Below are 21,438 nucleotides of genomic sequence, written 5' to 3'. Positions count from 1 at the left end.
CTTTGCTCCTGTGGAGTTAAAGATTAAAGACTGCATTTAAGATTTAAGATATCTGACTGGGAAAAATACTAAGAAGTGGAGGCACCTATCAGAAGAAGAACCCTCATCAGGCAGAAACAAAGGAAACGAAATCAAGAGCTGAAAAAGCTTATAGCCAGAGTATAACAACAAAGACCAGGAAGCTTGCTTTCAACACGATTTCAATACGATTTTAAAAAAACCCTCCCCTGCTCCCTTGCTACAATTTGCATTTTGTGTCTCTGTGGAGTTAAAGGTTACATTTACATTTCTACCAGAAAGAACGCTTATCTGGCAGAAACAACAAAAATGAAAGAGCTGATTTTGATGGTGAGGACTTTGGAACTTTGAATCAGGCACAGGCTGTTTGACGACATTCTTTTACAATGAAATCTTTTCCCTTTTTTGTTTGAAGGGGAAAATTTGAACTGGACTGGAGTTGGTGGATAAGAAAAAAGTGGGAGTTTTGAAGTGTAAAGAATTGGGATACGATTTGAAGAAGGAAAATAGCAAATTAAAAATTGGGCAATATGGAGGGGTGGTATCTTAAAGAAATATGTGAAATGTTGAAAAATATGTGTGAATCATTTGGGTTGAGAAAGGACGATAGGCTGAATATTATGGAAAGAAGTGGAAATGAAAGCCAAAATATAGAAAAAGCAAGAGAAAGTGAAGGAAATAATAAGCAGATAAAGGATCTCATTGGATTTAATAGTGGCATAACGAAAAGAGAAAAGGGTGTCGCCTCCCCCCCCCCCAAAAAAAAAAAGAAAGGAAAAGGAAAGAATTGAGCAGATGAAAGAAAGTTCATTACAGGGGAAAAATATAATAAGAAAAGAAAAAGGGAAAATAGGCCGAGGAGACCAAAGGAAATCCTGAAGAGGGTACGACGAATGGTACAGCAAAAACTCACAAAAAAGATTGGGAGTAAGGAGAAGTTCAGAGATTGGGATTTAAGATTCTTTAAAAATAAATGGAAGGGAAAATAAAAATTGGTATCATCTACCAGTTTTTGGAAGGAAGAAGGGAAATACGCACATAGATAATAATAATTAGTGGGGAAAGGTGAACGTGTGTAAAGCATATGCTATTTGAACATTAATTAACTAACACTGAAATGTAATGTGTGTGTATAGTATAGAAAGATTGCAAGTAAAGAGGAATTAAAGATAGATTCATTAAAGTGAATAAAGATAGTAGGCCAGTTGATATGTATTAATAATGGAATGTGAAATGATTATGCTGGGTTACAAATAAGAAAAATATTAGTTGGGAAAGTTACCAGAGGAGAGAAAAAAAATGGAGGAAGAACTTGGAAATATGCCTAACAATATATATTTAAAGTTACAATATGAGACTAAAATATGGACGCTTAATGATGTATAAATATATAACAGTATTATGAGGATAGCTGGAAACTTGAATCCATCTTGCACTTCACCCCAAAAAGAGGTTTTTAGGGGGTGGGGGTTGGGGGACCAAATGGAATTTGTATAAAGGTATACCTTTAAAAGAAAAACTAGTAATATGGAAAATAGTTCTTTTTCTTCCTTTTTCTTTTGGAATATAATTATTAACCCCACTGATATTAAATGGGGTTTGCCAAAAGGTGGAAATATACCAAGTAAAATAGAGAATGGAAGGGAGATAAAAAGAGGGAAAGAGAGAGTGAGGGAAGGTGTGGAAAGAGGGGAGAGGAGAGGGAGAGAGCAAGGGGAAGTAGAGAAGAGAGAGATGGCAGAGGGAAGAAAGAAAGTAGGGAGGAGACAGGGAGAGGAGAGGAGTTGAAGATGAAATAGACTATAATATGATGTATGGAAAGCAAAAGAGCAAATAAAAATTGAAGAGGCTTGATGGCAAGAGGAATTGATATATTATTGAATATTCAAAAAATGTTTGTTAAGATGTAGTGGTATACTTTGGATTATATTATATGTATGTTAAAAAAATAAAAAACTTTTGCCAAAAAAAAGGAGGCAGGCAGGGAAGTTAGGAAGGAAGATGAGAAGGAAAGAAAGAAAAAGAAAGAGAGGTTCTTTTTGTAGGGAGGCAGCAAAAGAAGCAGCATTCCTTGGCTGGGAAGCAGGCAAAGGCAGAAAAGGAAAGTAAATTTCAGACCCTGCAAACTGCCGCTCACTGGAAAGGAAGGAAGAAAAGGGGGAGCCCACAGCTTAAATCTTCAGGACTGGTTGGCATTTGATCTCTCCCATAGTAGCTTCCCTGCTCAATTACTAGGCTTCTTTAGTTCTGAAGCAGCCACGTGGAAGAGGAGGAGAGGGTTTCTTCCTGAGTTTTTAAAGTTGTGAGGTTTTTCTTCTTATTCTACAGTAAATGCAGTTCTCCAGCTCTGGGAACCTTGTTTCTGGTCTAGGAGCTTTTTCCTGTGGATTTGGGAGAAAAGAGGGTGGGAGTGAAGGACACAGTGACTGGGGCTTGCAAGGGTCACTTCTGTGATGATTTAACACAATATAAAGGCAGACAGCAAGGAGCTTGAACCATAAGCTTGTCTTTACTCAGCAGTAACCATCTTACAACAACTTCCTGCCCCCAGATCACATGACTAGAAATGTTAACTGTTTCCTAACATGTATAAAGAACTGGGCATAGCAATTGAACTTGAGATAAAAAATAAAGCATAGACATCATTACATCTTCCTCAGTGGTCCTCAATGTTCTCCCCCTTAGCAGCTGTGCAGGTGAGCATAAACCCTCAATGGGTGTTGCATGATAGTTTAATAGGCCTAAGTACACATCCTGCCCTGATGATGTGCTTTCTGTATAATGGATCTGACTATGCCAACATACTTCTCTGCTAGGCCATTGGCCTGTGGGTGATAAGGGCTTGTGGGTTTGTGCCTGATTCCCCATTCACGCAAGAAGCATTGGAATTCAGCACATGAGAATTGTGGCCTATTGACTTCCGGGGAGGGGCCTGTCGCCGTCGGCAGCTTAACAGAGCTGCCCCCAGAGTTCTGGTTCGTTATCTACTCAATATCAAGAAGATAACTCTTTTTTCAGACAAGAAAAAAGCAGTGAGGAATCTCAGCTGGTAAGAATCTTCTTTGAAGTTCACAGTTTGTTTCTTTTCGGGCTGTGGACGGAGGGGGAGGATCAACCCAAAGCTGAGTCATTCAACTCCGACCTGAACTTCGCAGCTGTTATTTACAGCACAAGACAGGAACCCCTCCCCCTTAGGACAATCTTTAGAAAACAGACTATTAAAAATCAATACGAGCAAAGACCAAACTTGTGGACTTTAAAACTTTTCTCTATCTGAAATACCAGCTTCAATGTTATAAAAATCTCTTTTGTTTAATTGTCTTCAAAATGGCGTTTACAGCTTCTGCATTTGTTATCTCCGGCTTCCTGGTACAGAATCAAAGGAATAACCTCTTATAATCTAATTAGACCTACTCCCTTAAAGCCTTCAAAGACTCTTTGTTGTTGATACAGAGACATTCCAAACATTCCAAATGGACTTTCTCTTTTGAAACCCTCCGTAAAACCCTTTGTAAAAAAAAAAAGGGGGGGGGAGGAATTTCTTTTTCTCCAAATAGCACAGTGGATTAGCAATTTAGAATAAATAATTAAAACCAAAATATAATGGCATCCAAATCAACCTCTGTGAAATTACCTCCGAAAACGTCTCCCATACCTGGCACAAAGTTGCAGCCCTCACCATCTATGCCCCCTAGTGGAGACGTACTAACAAAAGAATTTTTCCTGGAAATGTTCAAAGAATCCAGAGAACAGAACTTAGAAATGTTTAGAGAATCCAGAGAACAGAATCTAGAAATGCTTAGAGAGTTCAAAGATGAAATAAGGAATGAGATGGAAGTTCTATATGACAAATTCGATACTAGGGTCACTAAAATGAATGATAATATGATGGGAATTGTAAATGTGATAACAGAATATATTTCTGGAATGGAAGATAATTTAGAAATTCTCAATGAAGCTAAAACTAACCTGATATCCAAAACTGAAGTGGTGGAACAAAAAATTGATAATGCTGAAAAACAAATTATTATGATACAGTATAAGCAGATGGAGCTTGCATTAAGAGTGAGGGGGCTGCGTGAAGAAAAGCAGGAGAACTTAAAGCAAATGTTTTCTGAAGCTTTTGACCGTCTGGTGGGAAAACCGGGATCCAATTTTGATTGGCAGATTGACAAGACTTTTCGTGTTAACTCGTGGGCGGCAAAACAAAGGCAACTTCCCCGAGATGTGGTAATATACTTTGTTACAAGAGAATCTAGAAATATGATATTACAAGAGTCTTATAATACTAAGCTTCAAATTGGTGGACAGGACCTGATTGTTTTGAAAGAAATACCACCTCAGATGCTAAGAGCCAGAAGAGATTATGTTTTTCTGGTGGAAGAGCTCAGAAAGCGTCAGATACAGTACAGATGGGATGCCCCATTCGGTATTATAGTTACAATGGACAAACAAAGATATCGTCTCAGTTCTGTATGGAAAGCTCGTGATTTCTATCATAAGATTCTGAAGATGGGATACCCTGAATCTTCGGGATATGGTGAAAAACCACGAGATGAACAAGATAAACAGCAAACCACACAACCATCAGATAAAATGTATCATCTCCCTCTCCCGGAAGGGCAAGGAGTCAAGGAAAAAAGATCCAACCGTATGACCACCAGACAAACGGATAAACAAGCTACTATGCAACAATCTCAACAATCGTTGGCCACTGATCAAGGAGCTACTGCAACAAGCTCAGAAGCTGTGGGAGGAGCCAAACCAAAGGTGAGACAGGCCTTGCGGGAGGCTCTAAAAAAGCTTCAGGCAACCAAAAATGACAACTAAGATTTTGACATGGAATGTTAACGGACTGAACTCTCCACAGAAAAGAAAGAAAATATTTCATTATCTCAAACAGTTTAAGAATGACATAATTTGTTTGCAAGAAACTCATATCAAATCAACCGATCAAAAATATTTGTTTAACCCCAAACTGGGCCAACATTTTGCGACCTCAGCCATGGAAAAGAAAAACGGCATAGTAGTATACTTAAGAAAAGACATTAAAGCTGAGCTAATTGAAGCAGATCCCTTTGGAAGATATATTGCATTAGATTTAATCTTAGAAGGGAAAAAGACGTTACTTTTGGGAATTTATGCTCCTAATCAACAACAAGATGGATTTTATAGAAATCTCCATGCTAAATTAGTACAGTGGGACTTTGAGTCTTGTATATTATTGGGTGACTGGAATGGCGTGATCGACACCAAAAGAGATAAGAAGACATCTCACCCGAACACCAAATTCCGAGCTAAGTTACCCAAATCCTTTTTTGACATGCTGGACGACTTTGAATTGCGAGACGCTTGGCGCGAGAGGCATGCAGAAGAATATGACTTTACCTTTTTTTCCAACAGACATCAATCTCTTTCAAGGATTGATTTTATACTAATTACAAATGATTTACTCTGCAGGGTGAAGAAGACAAAGATTATGGCGAGAGTTCTTTCAGATCATAATCCAGTCTGGATGGAATTGGGAAGGGTAGCCCAGGCAAGAAGGTCCTGGAGGTTGAATGAAAACTTATTTAGATATGAAAAGTATGTTAATGATTGTAAAAAATTGCTATCGGAATATTTTGTTCTCAATATGAATAAGGGTACATCTATGGAATATGTATGGGATGCAAGCAAAGCGTATATGAGAGGAGTATTAATGAATATAAACAAAATACATAGACACAAACAAGGGCAAAAACGAAAAGAATTGGAAGAGGAAATTAAAGGGAAAGAGTCAGAATTAACATTGAATCCAGGAGATACAAAGATTAGGGAAACAATTGCTATATTAAAATCTCAGTTTGATATGCTGATCTCTGACCAGGTAGCCACCAGTTTATTATATGCTAAACATAATACTTTCTGCAATGCAAATAAACCCGGTAGGTGGTTGGCTTATCAGATTAGAAAAAAAAGGAAAACTCAAAATGTATCCAAATTGTGTTACAGAGGGAAGGAAGTGTTTCAACAGGAAGAGATTCAAAAGGTATTTCGGGAATTTTTTACAGAGTTGTATAAAGGGGATAAAATTAAGGACGTAGATATAGACAAATACCTAGATAAAGAGAAAATCCCCCTAGTTAGAGAAGAACATAGGCATAAGCTGAATCAACCTATAACCTCTGGGGAAATTTTGCAGGCAATTAAACAATTAAAGTTAGGGAAAGCACCAGGCACAGATGGTTTAACAGCTGTTTATTATAAAAATTTACAGTTAGAAATGGTAGAACCCCTCAGAGAACTATTCAATAAAATTCAATCGGGAGGGAAAGTGCCCCCTTCGTGGAAGACTGCGTTCATATCGTTGATACCCAAAGAAGACCAAGACCTTACCCAACCAAAAAATTATAGACCTATTTCATTACTCAATGTAGATTATAAAATTTTTACTAAAATATTAGCAAATAGGCTAATGGTGGTAATTCAACAATTGATACATACTGATCAAACTGGTTTTATACAGGGCAGACAGATGAAGAACAACGTTAGATTAATTATTAACGCTTTAGAATACCTGGGAAAGAACAATCAAATCCCGGCCGCATTCATATTTTTGGATGCGGAGAAAGCCTTTGATCGAGTTAATTGGCAATTCCTGCTGAAGACATTGCAAAAAATGCAGATAGGAGATGGCTTTTTACGGTCAATTGGTGCAATATATCAGCAGCAAACAGCCCAGATCATTGTCAATGGAAGTCTGACAGACTCCTTTCAAATTGAAAAAGGTACAAGACAGGGCTGTCCTCTGTCCCCATTATTGTTTATTATAACTTTGGAAATACTGTTGAATAAGATAAGGGGCTTGGGCGGTCTAAAAGGGATTAAAATTAGACAGCAAGAATATAGAGTCCGTGCATTTGCGGATGATCTGGTTATAATATTGGAACAACCGCAGGAATCTAGTAGGGTATTATTGAACACGATCAATCAATATGGTCAAGTCTCGGGATTTAAAATAAATCTAGGAAAAACCAAAATATTAGCTATAAATATGACTATCAAACAGAAGGAAGAACTGGGGGCGATGCTAAGATGTGAGGTAGTTAAAAAAGTTAAATATCTTGGAGTTAATATTTTAATCTCAAATGGGAAATTATATAAGCATAATTATGAACCACTTTGGCACAGTATACAGTTGGAGTTGAAAAGGTGGGAAAAACTGCATTTGTCCTTGCTGGGTAGAATAGCGGCAGTAAAAATGAACATTTTACCAAAATTTTTATTTCTTTTTCAAATGTTACCAATACTTAAAAGAGATGCGAATCTTTTAGAATGGCAGAAGGGTATCAACAAATTTGTGTGGGCAGGAAAGAAGCCGAGGGTAAAGATGAAAATAATGCAAGATGCACGTGAAAGAGGAGGATTGAAATTACCTAACTTAAAATTATACTACGACGCAGTGGCATTATCTGCAATTAGTGACTGGATTCATCTAACTAATGACAGAATTTTGAATATCGAGGGATATGACTTGTTATATGGTTGGCATGCTTACCTGTTATTTAACAAAAAAATGGATAAGAAATTTAAAAATCATATCTTAAGAAATGCTTTATTGCGGGTTTGGAAAAAATATCAACATAAATTAAATGATAAAGTGCCCATGTGGGCAATTCCTAGACATGCAATTGAAAATATGAATGTAGAACAAAAACACGATAGAACCACCTATAGACAACTTCTTATCTCAGAAAGAGGGGTGATGCAACTAAAATCTTTAGAGGTACTTAAAGAAGAGAAGGTAGTTCAAACGTGGTTTCAGTATGGTCAACTACAGGCTAGGTGGAAAACAGATCAAAAAATTGGCTTTGTAAAAGTTGAGGATAATTTGTTTAAACAAATAAGAGATCAAAGCTCAATGCATATAAAGAGGATATATAATGTATTAATACAGATGGATTCTGAAACGGAACTGATTAAGGATTGTATGATAAAATGGGCTCAGAATATCGAGGGACCAATAATGCTTGAAACATGGGAAAGAATCTGGGTAAGAAATGTGAAATTTACACAAGCACAAAACTTGAGAGAAAATTTTTATAAGATGTTTTATAGATGGCACCTAGATCCTAAAAAGCTTGCCTCTATGTATCCAAATGTTCAACCTAAATGTTGGAGATGTGGTTCTTGTGATGCTACATATTTTCATATATGGTGGACATGTCATAATGTCAAGGCATTTTGGATAAAAATATGGTGGATCCTGCAAAACATCTTCAAAAGAAGGATAAAATTCACCCCCCAGTTGTTTTTACTGGGTATATGTATTGACTTTACAGCAGCAGAGACTAATTTGGTTCTGTATTTAATAACGGCAGCAAGACTCTTGGTGGCGCAGTATTGGAAGAAGAAAGATTTACCTACAATTCAAGAATGGACTTTGAAAGTTATGAACTTAGCCGAAATGGCCAAAATTTCAGCATATCTCAAAGAACATTCAAACGAGAGATATAAACGAGACTGGAAAAAATGGATTGATTACATAAAAAGTAAATATGGGACTAAGAAACTCCAGATAGCTTATGCTTAGTATCAGTAACAATTTAAATTGTTTAAAATTTGGGTAACAGTAAGAAGCTGAGTTCAATGTAGAGATATTTTAGACTGTGATTGTCCAAAAGTTATACCACGTATGGTCTTTGGGAAGTCGGGGGGAGGGAAGGGAGGTGGGGATTTAGGGGGAGGGGGGAGGGGGGAAATACAATATGTGTTAAATTCCATGATTGTATTTGTATACTGTGGCTTTTCAATGTTAGTGCGAAAATAGAACAAACCGAATATACTGGAAGGTAATAGAAATATACTGAAGGAAAGAGTCGAGTGAAAGAAGAAGGAGGGTGGAGAGGGTGAGAGAGAGGAGGAGGAGAAGGGAGGGAGGGAATGGATTAGAGGGAGTGATAGGGTTAGGGTTAGATAGAGGGGGAGGGGAAGTAGGCGTAGAGGGGTGTGTGAGAAGGAAGAATGAAAGTTGGAGGGGGTTGAAAGAGGGTGTATGGTGGGCCAAGGTGGTATATTGGGTTTGTATTGTAGAGGGCATTTTCTATATAAGTGAGGGCCGTGTTTATTACTCAATGTTATATGCCCTGATTAAGCACAGTGAATATGTGATTGTATAGAATGAAAACATAATAAAATATATATATTAAGAATTGTGGCCTATTGTCAGACACAAGTTCTTCACACACTCCATGTCTTGAAAGTATTGTCTTAAAAGTCCATATTACTGTTGATGCTTTTAGACTTCCCAGCTGCACTAGTTCAAAATATTTGCTGTAGTAGTCTACTACCATCAGGTAGTAGATGTCTTCAAAATGAAAAATATCTGTAGCCAGTCTCTGCCACGCCCGTGAAGGAACATTCTACAGCGTAAGGTGTTCTTTCATATTGTTTTTTTGAAATGTCTGGCAGGTATCACACTTCTTCACAAGTGTCTCAATATCAGAGTCCAAATTAGGCCAATAAACCAACTCCCGTGCTCTGCGCTTACACAGAGTAATGCCCAAATGTCCTTGGTGAATTTGTTCCATTACTTCTGCCTGCTGTGACTTAGGAATAAGGATACTGTCACCCATTAATATGATATCCTAATGAATGGATAGTTCATCTTTCACAGGCCAGAATTCCTGCAGCTCAGGACACAGCTTTTTGCGTTTTTCTGGCCAGCCATTGCACATGACATGAGTTAGTTTCACTAGTACTTTATCCTATTTGGTGTCTTGTCTTATCTTCTCCAGCTGTACATCTGATATTGGCATGTTCACTAGTACTGTATGTACCTGCTCTTCCAACTCAGGTTCATCCCTGGCTTCATGTCCTTCTGGAAACACCCTTGACAGGCTATCAGCCATTGGGATTTCCTTTCCAGGCTTATACTTCACTGTGAGATCATACTGCTGTAATTTCATAATCATTCGCTGCAAACATGAGAAGCTAGTGGTTTTCGTAGTATGTACTCCAACGGTTTGTGGTTGGTTTCCACAACTACTGGGTGAGCATATATGTACTGGTGAAATTTCTCACATCCATTCACAATGGCCAGCACCTCTTTCTCAATTTGAGCATAATTGGTTTGTGTCATGGTCAGTGCACATGAAACATATGCCACAGGATGTCCTTGTTGAGTCAGCACAGCACTAACCCAAACTGGGATGCATCCACTTGAAGCACAGTGTCAGCATTTACATCAAAATATTTCAGTATTGGCCCTGGATGTTTAGTAACCAGCTTCTTCACTTTGTCAAAAGTCTTTTCCATGTTTGCATCCCAACACCAAATAGCATCCTTCTGAAGCAATGCACGTAGCGGTGCTGTCTGTTGAGCGAAGCCCTGAGAGAATTTCGATAGATAGTTGAAAATGCCCAGTGATGTCTCCAGCTCCTTTCTGGAGGTTGGGGCCTTCATGTCGAGAAGTGCTGTAATCTTCTTTGGATCAGGCTTCAAGCCCTCTTGGTTAGTTGGTGTCCAAAATATGTCACTTCTTCTACCCCAATTTGCATTTTGTTTGGATTGAGTTTAAGATTTTTCTCATGACATCGATTGAGCAAAGCAGTAAGATTTCTGTCATGCTCTATTCGATCCTTTCCATAGACCAACAAATCATAAACTATTACTTCAACACCATGTAGACCAGCAATCAGTTCGTGTGATTTCTTTTGAAATATTTCCTGTGCAGACTCTATGCTGAAAGGTACCCTTGTGAAGTGCCATCGACCCGCAGGGGAGTTAAAGTAGTGAGGTAACTGCTGGCTTCATCAAGACGCAATTGTCAGTAACCAGACTGGGTATCTAATACACTGAACACTGTCGCTCCTACTAGCTTGTGTGCTATGTTCTCTATGGTGGGGAGTTTGTAGTGTTCTCTCATGATTACTTCATTCAAATCCCGTGGGTCAATGCATATGCGAATTGCACCTGTGTTCTTCTCCACAACCATAGAACTGACCCATTCCGATAGTTCAGTGACCTTCTTTACTACTCCCAACTTCTCCATCCTAGTGAGTTCCTGTCTAACTTTATCCACAAGAGTTAGAGGTATTTTCCTTGGGGCATGGATGACAGGCTGTGAACCCTCTTTTATACGTATGTGGCTTATAACTGGAAGGCACCTCAGGCCCTTGAATAGACCACAGTACTCACGTTTAATGTCAGCCTCCATCAGACCTCTATGCCCACCATCCACAGTCATTATTATTTTCACAAGTCCAATCTCTTTACTTGTTTTGAGACCTACTACAGCTGGGGCTTGCGTTTATACCACAAACAATTGTAAAACTTGTTCAGATCCCTTGTAAGAGCATTTTGCATAACAGTGACCCATTACTTTCAGCTTTCTCCACCATATCCCATTAGTTTCGGTAGGCCCAGAGTCTCTAAAGGGGATTTATTCCTGAGGTGTTCCAAGTATACGTGGCTGGGCCTCACAATTTACTTGTGCTCCAGTACCTATTTTGAATGTGACTGGAGTTTTGTTAGCCCCTATCTGTAATGTTACATTTGCTTCATCTGCAGACTGATGTGCTTTCTGTACCGCTGCAAGATATATCAGAGAGCAGTCAGAGTCTGATCCTGCATTGTCATCATTGTCCTCTATAGTGTATACAGTCCGTGTTTGTGACCTTCCAGTTTGTGAAGATAGTTTACACACTCTGGCAAAGTGTCCTCTTTTCTTGCATTTATTGCATGTCTGCCTCCTCGCAAGCTTTGGCAAGCAAGCTCAGCTGTGTTACCCATTCATCCACAGATTCACCTCCACACTGGTTTCTCTCATAAAACAGTTTTCTCTGCACTGTGGAATTTTTCCTTGGGTGCAGTATGCTTCAAACTTTGCAAACAGTACCTCTGTTTTCTTTTTGTCCTCTGCAGTGATCTCCCCACTTGCTTGCCAGGCTCTGCACACATCACATCCTTTCTGTCCGACACATATCAGAAAATGTGCTGCTTTCTGCTGATCAGTCCATTTGTCTGCATCAGATCCTGCAAACACAAGCTCTATCAGCTCCCTCCACTTTGACCAGTTTTCAGATATGTTCCCTCTTAGATATCCCCCCCCCCCCTGACAGACTGAAAGAGGTTTCCACTAACATCCTCTGTTCCGGCAGGAACAGAGGTTGAATCCCATTGGTCAAGAGGTCTGACAGATCCCTTTAAAAGGGGATGCTGCCAGACCATTCTCACTCCGGATGTTTACTTGCAATAAAGAGCTGTTGTTACTTGATGCCTCGTATGCCTCCTTTACCCAATCTAACACTGGTGACAAAGGTGGGATTGGAAGGCAACTAGACAAACAAAGAGAGCAAAGAGCAAACGAAGCCTTGCAAGTACATCCAGCTGGAGCATCCTGTGCGGCATCGAGCAAGCCATCGCGGAACAACCAGATAGAATCAGAATTGCTATGCATGCCCACCAACTCCATATGATCCAGCCACCGAACAATGGGAATCATACATGCTACGATTTGAGTGTTTCCTGGAAGCAAACGATCTCATGGGCGTTCCAGAAGCCCATAAAAAGAACATGTTCCTGGGTTACTGCGGCCAGGAAGTGTTCGAAACGGCGGAAAAACTCTCAGAACCAACTCCATTCCAAGCAGTGTCCTGGTCTGCACTGCAACAAACACTGAAGACTCACTACACACCTAAGCCATCTAAATATGCCATCTAAATATGCCATCTAAGCCATCTAAATAAGGTGGTTCCGCCCCAGGCGACTGATGGACCCTGTTAGGTTCCAGACGGAGCTTGGGGTCATTCCAGACGCTCTCGCCCACAGTTCGGCGGAGACTATTGCTGCGGCCTGGCACTCGGCGGCATCGGAGTCTCTGGACCGAATTGCGCCACTACGGCCCCTCCGGGTCAGCGGCTCGCGGAGACCCCCTTGGTTCACCGAGGAGCTCCGCGAGATAAAGCGCCGGAGGAGACGCCTAGAGCACCAGTGGAGGTCCGACAGGTCCGTATCGAACCGAGCACTGTTGACAGCTTGCACCAAGGAGTATATTTGGGCATTGAGAACCGCCAAAAGATCACACATTGCCTCCTTGGTAGCGTCCGCCGAGTCTCGCCCAGCCGCCCTGTTTAGGATAACCCGCTCCCTCCTAAATAGGAGGGAGACGGGGAACCCCCTGCAGGGTAAGGCTGAGGAATATAGTCAGTTCTTGGCGGACAAAGTTGCTCGGTTTCGATCGGAACTGGACTCCACCCCCGCAGATCCAGCCGGGACACAGGGGAATAACTTGGTAGACCATCTCTGGGTTGAGTTTCAGGATGTTGCCTCTGGGGATGTGGACAAGGCTATGCGAGCTGTGAGTTCCTCCACCTGCATACTGGACCCGTGTCCCTCTTGGCTGACTACCAACAGCAGAGAGGTGACACGAGGCTGGATCCAGGCGGTTGTTACCACCTCTCTTCGGGAGGGACACCTCCCCACCGCGCTTAAGGCGGCGGTGGTGAGGCCCCTCCTGAAGAAACCGTCTTTGGATCCAGCAGTTCTTAACAACTATCGTCCAGTCTCCAACCTCCCCTTTCTGGGGAAGGTTGTTGAGAAGGTGGTGGCCTTACAGCTTCAGCGTACCTTGGAGGAAGCTAACTATCTTGACCCCTTCCAGTCTGGCTTCAGGCCCGGTTACAGCACTGAAACCGCTTTGGTCGCATTGACCGATGATCTCTGGAGAGCCAGAGATGGAGGCCACGCGTCCATCCTGGTTCTCCTCGACCTCTCAGCGGCTTTCGATACCATCGACCATGGTATCCTTCTGCGACGACTGCGGGAGGTGGGGGTGGGCGGCACTGTTCTACAGTGGTTCTCCTCCTACCTCTCGGACAGGTCGCAGTCGGTGTTGGTGGGGAGGGAGAGATCGTCCCCGAGGCCCCTAACCTATGGGGTGCCGCAGGGCTCGGTTCTGTCCCCCCTACTATTTAACATATACATGAAACCGCTGGGCGAGATTATTCGGAGGCACGGGATTAAGTACCATCAATATGCGGACGATACGCAGTTGTATCTGTCCGCCCCGTGCCAACTCAATGAAGCGGTGGACGTGATGAACCGGGGCCTTGAGGCTGTTAAAGACTGGATGAGAGCTAACAAACTGGTACTCAACCCGGAAAAGACCGAGTGGCTGTTGTGTTTTCCTCCCAAAAATTTGGCTAATGTTCCAACAATCAGGCTGGGGGGGCAAAATTTACACCCCTCAGACAGGGTCCGCAACTTGGGAGTCCTCCTGGATTCACAGCTGAGTTTTGAGCATCACTTGTCGGCTGTGACCAGGGGGGCATTTGCCCAGGTTCGCCTGGTACGCCAGTTGCGGCCCTACCTGAACCGGGAGGCTCTCACAACAGTCACTCGAGCCCTTGTGATCTCTAGGCTGGAATACTGCAATGTGCTCTACATGGGGCTGCCCTTGAAGAGCATCCGACGACTTCAGCTAGTTCAGAACGCGGCCGCGCGAGTGATTATGGGCGCACCACGGTTCGCCCATATAACACCAATCCTCCGTGAGCTGCGCTGGCTACCTGTTGATCGTCGGGTGCACTTCAAGGTCCTACTTACCACCTATAAAGCGCTCCATGGTAGTGGATCTGACTATTTGAGAGACCGCCTCCTGCCAATTAGCTCCCTGCGTCCCATCAGATCGCACAGAGTAGGCCTCCTCCGAATTCCATCCGCCAGTCAGTGCCGACTGGCGACTACGCGGAGGAGAGCCTTCTCAGTTGCAGCTCCGACATTATGGAACACCCTCCCCGTGGAGATCCGTACCCTCACCACAGTCCAGGCCTTCCGCACAGCCCTGAAGACCTGGCTATCCCGTCAGGCCTGGGGATAGGATTACTCTCACCCCGCCCGAATGTTGAATGAATGTTGTGTTTTTATGGATAATTTTCTTTTATTCACGATTTTTTTTTTCCTTTAAGTCTTGTCTTGCACCCCCTTCCCCTCATTATTGTAAGCCGCCCTGAGTCCCTCCAGGGAAAAGGGCGGCATATAAATTCTTAATAAAATCTAATAAAATCTAATAAATCTAAATATGTTCGCCGGCCTGAATTCAACATCAGGAACCAAAAGGAGGGCGAATTCATCAACAAGTATGTACCAGCGCTCCAAAAAGCTGCAACCTACTGTGAATTCCAAGACCTGGACGAGCTGATTTTGGACCATATAATTTGCGGTGTGCAAGACATCACTCTGCAGAGGAGGTTACTTGCTAAGTCTAAATTCTCTCTGCAGATCGCACTTGACAAGGCTAGGGCATCCGAATCAGCTGCCAAGTCGACGGAAACCCTACGGAGCCAGAGCACACCTCAAGACATGCAGAAGGGTACCCAGGAACATCCCGAGACCACCGAGCCCGAGAGTTCCGAAAGTGGGGAAGACGACAGCTGCCGCATGCGCAGTAGCCATGCCAAGAAGGCGCAAAAATTCAATTTGCAAACTCTGGCCTGCACCAGCTGCAGAGGAGACCATGCCCGAGCATCCTTCTGTTTTCGTGATGCAACTTGCCAGCAATGCAAGCGGAAGGGGCACATTGGCAAGATGTGCCACAGCGAATTCCCCACTGCCACCAGACAGCCCAGAGGGTCAAAAAGCCGCCAACAGCTGTCAAAACCAGGGGCTTGGCAGAAGTACCCACGGCAGTCAGAAAGCGATGACAGGGTCGCCAACCAAATGTCTATCACACAAATCCACTCAGGGTGCCTAAGGAAGCTGAATGTCACTGAACTAGTTAGACAAATCCATACCAGGCGCTCCAAAAAGCTGACAGTCACTGTCGTCATCGAGGGCTCTCCATGCAAAATGGAGATTGACACCGGGTCATCACTGACCATAATCTCATGGTCAGTTCTCAAGCAAGCGATCCCAAAGCTACAGAAGCATCACCTCCGACACCCCAACATCCGCCTGCACGACTACCAGGGGAACGAAGTCCCCATTGTCGGCCAGGGCACCTTCCGGGTGGACTACAAGCAATTCAGTGGAAATCTTCCTGTGACAATGGTCAGCGGAAACCTCCAAAGCCTCCTGGGGCTGGACTGGTTCTAAGCTTTAGGAATGGAAGTGACCGGCATCAACTCCGTGAAGGACGAAGGCACTTAAGCCATCTTTAAAGAGTTCGAGGACATTTTCAGCACCGGCGCTGAACCCATATTTAAGGAGTTCGAGGATGTTTTTGGCACTGGTCTGGGTAAGTACAAAGGAACCCCTATTTCCTTTAACTTAGACCCCACAATAGCCCCAATTAGGCTAAAACCCAGGAGAGTACCTTTCGCTCTCTGCCCTAAAATAGACAAAGAAATAGACAAGCTTGTGAACCAGGGCATCTTAGAAGTCGATCACACACGCTGAGAAACACCAATTGTGACACCTGTCAAGCCTGACGGGTCTGTCCGCATCTGCGCGGACTATAAATGTACAATTAATAAAGCATTACAACAAAGCTCATACTCTGTACCCATTGTACAGCACCTCCTACATTTGTTCGGCCCAGGAAAAATCTTTGCAAAATTAGACATGGCACAGGCATACCAACAATTGCCAGCAGATGGTGCTACCGTGGAGGCCCATGTGACGCACAGGGGTGCATTCAAATGCCACCGCCTGCAATTTGGAGTTAGTATCGCCCCTGGACTGTTCCAAAGTGTCATGGAATGACTTTTGCAGGGAATTCCAGGAGTTGTCCCCTATTTCGACGACATCTTGGTATCGGCTGCAAATGAGGCAGAACTTTTAAAAAGCGTCCGAGCAGTTTTGACCAAAATTAGAGACAAAGGTCTCCGCCTCAAAAGGAAAAATGTCAAATTAATGTACCAAAAGTAGAGTTCCTTGGGTACCTGATCGATGGGTCTGGGATCAACCCAACCTCACAAAAAATTTAAGCTATTAACGACGCCCCCACACCTCTCAATCAGACCGAACTGCAGGCATTCCTTGGGCTCCTTAATTTCTATAGCGTCTTTCTCAAACAGAAAGCCACCATTGCTGAACCTTTACATCGCCTCCTAACCAAGAACACGAAATGGTCCTGGGGCAAAGTCGAGACTGCCGTATTTAACGCAGTAAAGCTCCTGTCAGCAGATTCCTTCCTTGTACAATACAGCCAGACCCTGCCTTTAGTATTGACATGCGACACATCTCCATTTGGTGTTGGTGCTGTCCTGAGCCACCACATGCCCAACGGAACCAAAGCCCCCATCGCATTTTATTCCAGAGCATTGTCCACCACAGAGCGAAATTACAGCCAGTTGGAGCACAAGGCTTTGGCTGCAGTGGCTGGAGTAAAAAGATTCCATAAGTACCTCTACGGCCGAGATTTTGAACTAATCACAGATCATAAATCCTTCTTAGGGTTACTGGCTGGGAATCGTCCCACCCAGTGTCATTATCTCCCCGAATGACCAGGTGGACTATTTTCCTGGCTGCATATTCCTACTGCCTGATTCACCGACCCAGCTCCACTTTAGGGCACACGGATGCCTTGAGCCACTGCCCCCTGCCCGAAGTCCTCACAGACCCCATCCTGAGACAATGGTCCTCCTCATTGACTGCCTGGAAAATGGACCCGTCTCCTCTAGTGATGTTGCATGCTACTCTGCAAAAGACCCACAAATAAAGCAAATTCTGAACTGGGTGTGGAGGGGGTGGCCAAAGGGACCTGTCGGGGCTGATTTCAAAATGTATTTTACCAAATGGGATGAACTGTCGGTGATTAACAGGTGTTTGTTGTGGGGGGACTGAGTAACTATTCCCAACAAATTGCGCATCACAGTACTGGAAGCATTGCATGTAGGGCATCCTGGAATAGTCAGGATGAAATCCTTAGCAAGGAGTTACGTATGGTGGCCTAATATGGACAGGGAAATTGAGGAATGGGTAGCCACATGCACGCCCTGCCAGGAATCCAGACCAGCCCCCCAGAAGCGCCCGCTAAAGAATAGGAGCGACCACAAGCATTGTGGTCCCGGGTATACATCGATTTTGTAGGACCAGTACATGGCCAAACATTCCTTATAGTGCTGGATGCTTACTCAAAATGGTTAGAGGTAGCCCTAATGACATCAACTACAGCAGAAGCAGTTATTAAAGTTCTACGGAAACTTTTCTCCACACACAGGTTCCCTGATATCTTGGTCTCGGACAATGGCCCACAATTCACAGCCATGCCATTTGAGACTTTCCTAGCATCCTAGCATCCCTCGGGATCAGGCATGCCCTGGTTGCGTCATTCCATTCGGCCTCCAATGGCCAGGCAGAGAGAATGGTCTCTGCAAAAGAGGCCCTCGCTAGGATGGGCCCCGGCGATTGGCAAACACGAATCGATCACTACCTATTGAGCCAACACATCATACCCAGCGCTACCACTGGGAGAAGCCACTCCGAGATTCTCATGGGCCGCCACCTAAGGTCTCATCTAGACCAGCTACACCCAATTTACTCTACTACATCACCCCCCGACTCCACAAGCAAAGTCCGATCCTTCTCCATAAGGGATTTGGTATATGCACACAACTACACAGGGGAGACATTGTGGATTCCTGCCACGGTGATCGGAATTACAGGTCCTCGATCATATACCGTACAGCTCGAGGACGGTAGATATTGGAGAAGGCACATTGACCAACTCCGTAGCCGGCTTTTCAATTCCAAACGTAGGCAACCAAAAGTAACTCCTGTGATAAACAATCAAAACAACAACCCAGTCACTTCAAACTCAAGCCCGGAAATAGCGGAAAACTTATGTGACTTCGATGCAGAACCACAGCGAGCTCCGAGTGAATCCACTCCAGAAGATCCAGCCGCAGCCTATGGAAAGTTCCAGGAGCTTCCATTAGGCAGAACCATGGAGCAAACAAGTCCGTCCGACTTGTCCGAAGAAACCACTGAAACTGAACTGCGCAGGTCAGGCAGAACTACACAAAAGCCCACCTCGTGACTACATCACCAGCTGGGTTCATCTATCCTAGAGGGAAGAGGTGTTAGATATTCCCCCCTGCTGACAGACTGAAAGAAGTTTCCACCAAGGTCCTCTGTTCCGGCGGGAACAGAGGTTGAATCCCATTGGTCAAGAGGTCTGACAGATCCCTTTAAAAGGGGATGCTGCCAGACCATTTTCACTCCGGATGTTTACTTGACTTGCAATAAAGAGCTGTTGTTACTTGATGCCTAGTGTGCCTCCTTTACCCGATCTAACACTCCCTGACTCCAAATCCAGGGAAGGAATGTTCTTTGTGTTGCTGTTTGCTGCCATGACTCTTCTCACCCCACTCCTGGTACCATGTGATGATTTAACGCAATATAAAGGCAGACAGCAAGGAGCTTGAACCAGAAGCTTGTCTTTACTCAGCAGCAGCCATCTTACAACAACTTCCTGCCCCCAGATCACATGACTAGAAATGTTAACTGTTTCCTAACATGCATAAAGAACTGGGCATAACACTTGAACTTGAGATATAACATAAAACACACACATCATTACACCTTCACTGACTGGATTTGTCTCCTCTGCATGTGCTTACTATGGTTGCTAAGATGAACATTTTGCTAAGGATCTTTCACATTCTGGCTTCCCTGCTCAATTGCTTTAGTTCAGAAGCAGCAATGTTGGGAAGGGTTTTGTTGTTGTTGTTGTTGTTTCATTCCCTGCGTTCCGGGACCTAGCAATAGCAATAGCAGTTCGACTTATATACAGCTTCATAGGGCTTTCAGCCCTCTCTAAGCGGTTTACAGAGTCAGCATATTGCCTCCACAGTCTGGGTCCTCATTTTACCCACCTCGGAAGGATGGAAGGCTGAGTCAACCTTTGAGCTGGTGAGAGTTGAACCACCGAACTGCAGTTAGCAGTCAACTCAAGTGGCCTGCAGTACTGCACTCTAACCACTGTGCCACCTCGGCTCTTAACCTAAATTGATTAGCTGTGTAATTACCAGAGTAAGCCTGTTTAATTTAAAAGCTTTTCTTTTTCTGTCACCCCTCCAATTCTAAATGAAACTTGAGGTGGATCTGTCCTTAGTTATCAGTGAGTCACTTTCTGATCAGTCCTCCTTATTTGGCCTCTTTTAGATTTAATCAGCATTAAGGTATTGCCTGTAACATTTACTTTATATTTAATATTTACCTTTTAAAGCAGTTTGTGTGTGTGTGAGAGAGAGAGCAAATTTGTGGGGGTTGTGTTTGGCTACAGACATCCTCAATGGGGTATATATAGCATATTTTTTGGACTATATGATGCACAGGAGTATAAGGCACCATGATTTTGAAAAGGTACATTAAAAAAAGTTTTTGCATTCTGCAGGCCTCCCAAACCCTCTGCATACCTCATTTTTTTGCAAAAAAGGGGGGACTTGCAGAGTGCTCCTGGGGCTGGGGGGCAAAAACGAGCAAAAACGGTCCTCCCCAGCCCTCAGGAGCACTTTGCAAGCCTCCCAAATCCTCTGCATGCCCATTTTGCAAAGGGGGCGGGGTTCGGTATACCAAAAATGCTGTATTCAGTGTATAAGACAAACCCAAATTTTTACCCTCTTTTTTGAGGGAAAAAGGTGCATCTTACACTCCAAAAATACGGTAATTTGAAATCTGTTCATTTTACATAAAGTAAGAAATACAGATTAATATTGCTGGAAGTAGTAACAAAAGATAATTCCATAAGTTAAATGCATCAGAAATCAATTTACAATACATATGATAAAGATATATGGTGCATTCAGAGAAATGCAATGTTAATGGATTTTAGAGTGATTCTCTTTCCCAAATCTTGGGAGTTTTAGTTGCAGTTTTAATTGATGCAGTTCTTAGTCTGGTTTATTGTGTGGTCTTCTGAAACATGTAATCAGGAGTTATTTTGAAGGAAGTCCTGTTTGTTTTATTCTTTTTTTAATGGCTTAAGAAACCTGAAGCTGCTGTTGCACTGAAATTAAGCAAGTGGCAAGAAAGTGTGTGCTTTTTTTCCCTTGGAGGGGAAAAATAAATAGATAAATTTATCTAAATAAATAGATGCCTTGAGTTCAAGAAAGTGCATCTTAGGAAGGAAAAAGGCAAAATGGACTGCAAAATTGGCCACTCCCACTCACCCAGTCACATGACCACCTAGCCACACCCACTTAGCCAGTCCCCCCACCCCCCCCAATAGTCTGAGGAACCATGAATTGGCCCCCTGTTTAAAAAGTTTGAGGACCCCTGTTACAGACTGTTATAATTTACTGTATATTAGCAATGTTCATTATAGTCTTTCAGATTCTTTAACCTGAAAGGAGGAAAAAAACCTCTTTTAACATCCATTTTAAATCTCTAAATTTTTGTTTAAGAATATTTGTAAATTCAATAAGTTCTAATACATTTTTTAAAAAACTTCATCTTAACATAGATATTTTCAAATACATTTTCAATAATATT

At 42.9% G+C, this 21,438-nt stretch overlaps 1 protein-coding gene and 1 long non-coding RNA gene across 2 annotated transcripts in view; one reads left to right on the top strand and one right to left on the bottom strand.

Annotated features, from left to right (window-relative positions):
• Positions 1-21,438, top strand: part of LOC116523607 (NACHT, LRR and PYD domains-containing protein 12-like) — a 61,104-nt gene that overhangs the window by 13,973 nt on the left and 25,693 nt on the right. The gene's annotated exons all lie outside the window — the stretch shown is intronic.
• Positions 12,054-19,330, bottom strand: LOC116523618. Its single transcript, XR_004257092.1, has 3 exons — positions 19,251-19,330; positions 15,196-15,198; positions 12,054-12,095 (listed from the first exon to the last, which is right to left on the bottom strand). It is a non-coding gene; the product is annotated as an uncharacterized LOC116523618 (long non-coding RNA).

The sequence above is a fragment of the Thamnophis elegans genome, unplaced genomic scaffold (genome assembly GCF_009769535.1).
Source record: "Thamnophis elegans isolate rThaEle1 unplaced genomic scaffold, rThaEle1.pri scaffold_62_arrow_ctg1, whole genome shotgun sequence".
Classification (NCBI taxonomy): domain Eukaryota; kingdom Metazoa; phylum Chordata; class Lepidosauria; order Squamata; family Colubridae; genus Thamnophis; species Thamnophis elegans.
The sequence above is the reverse complement of the archived record's forward strand: the minus strand, read 5'-3'. Positions and strand labels throughout refer to the sequence as shown.